Source organism: Lupinus angustifolius, chromosome LG19 (genome assembly GCF_001865875.1).
Source record: "Lupinus angustifolius cultivar Tanjil chromosome LG19, LupAngTanjil_v1.0, whole genome shotgun sequence".
NCBI classification, from domain to species: Eukaryota; Viridiplantae; Streptophyta; class Magnoliopsida; order Fabales; family Fabaceae; genus Lupinus; species Lupinus angustifolius.
The window spans coordinates 12,066,711-12,068,301 of NC_032027.1; positions in this window are offsets into that span (position 1 = coordinate 12,066,711).

Genomic DNA, 1,591 nt, shown 5'->3' on the forward strand with positions numbered 1-1,591 from the left:
AGTATGCACAATAAACGGGTTAGCCGATTAAATCTTTTAATCATTATTTTATATGATCGGCCCAACCTAAGACATCTCCCTGAGGAATGCTTCTTATGGGACTCGATCTTACGTCAACACGTAAATAGAGGAATAACATCCCTACCACTATGAACAATTGTTGAATCACCCTGGACGGCCACATGGCCAAGCCTCTTACGGTCGGACGACCTCGCTGCGTGGTATCATGTAATCCTTTTTTGGGCATCGCCCTAATAACGACATCACAGTCGGAAACCTTGCCCTAAATAGGCGCAAGAACAAATGTACTTGTATAAGTTTGTTGATTTTGGGCATCGGGTTCAATCATCTGAGTCACGGTCTTTCCCAAGGGTAAATACACTTCACACCCAAGCTAGGGCTATTTTCTAAGCAATAAAACAATCACAATCAGTCAAAAATATTGTTTGTCTTTCGCCAAAGCGACCAATTCATCAACACATACTCAAATTCCTGCATGGTTCTCGCTCGAGCAAGGGGACTGTCGCTCAAGCTAAAAATCCACAAAAAACTGGTCAAACTACCTGTCTGGACTTGCCCGGGCGAGGTATGATCGTCCGGGCGCCAAAAACGCCCAAAACAGGTTGTCTAGCCCTCGCCCAGACGAGAAACGCTCGCACAAGCGAGGCTGGCTCGCCCAGGCGAGGGATTGCTCGCCCAAGCGCTATTTGGAACCATTCTTTTCTATTTCTCCCTTTTGGGCTATCGGATCATTTTCCTCCCCCTTTTGGGCTATCAGATCGAAACTCTCCCCTCTTTTCAATCCTAATGCATTTTAGTTTCTCGAGTGGTGTTACTTCATGGATAGCCACCACAATACTTGATATTTTAAGTTACCCTAATCATACAACTTAAGAAAGTATCCATACAAAATCCAGGCACACAAAATAATTGATTAAGTACGGGTTTTCTTAATACACAAATATAACTGCAAACGTTTGAGATAGTTTAGGAGATCCGGGTGTCATATTCGGACATCACTATGTCATGATGTATTCTTCCTCACCTTAGGTTGTCGCGTTCTTGCTTTATTTTACGAGCAAGTGGGTTGATCATCCAACTTCGAAAGCTTCGAAACTAAACACACAAAAATAATTTAGTGATTTGTGAATCAATTTTACATGACAACCCTAAAGTAAAATCATGGTTTAATACTTTAATCCATTTATGAACTCAACGAATTTCATCCATCCGGTCCAAGATTCATATTTTTGAATAATCATTTATCATCGAAAGTCTTGTTCCCGATTTCCAAGATAAGTTTTTGTAAAGTTTACACTTTTATCACCTCATAGATTTATATTTTCATGGCGACTTTGTAAGCCATACTTCACCATTTTAAGGTAAGTTTCTTAATCCAAGTCTACACTTTTTAAATCCATATCTCCCAAGTTGATCTTACCACTTTAAAGTAAGTCATCTTAAGTAGATTCCATATTTTGCATAATAGGTTTTCATGGTCATTTCAACACATTCTTGATAGTGTTGATCTCATACTTAAACAACGTTTAAATCAACATTTCTTAAGTTACACTTACCACTTTAAAGTAAG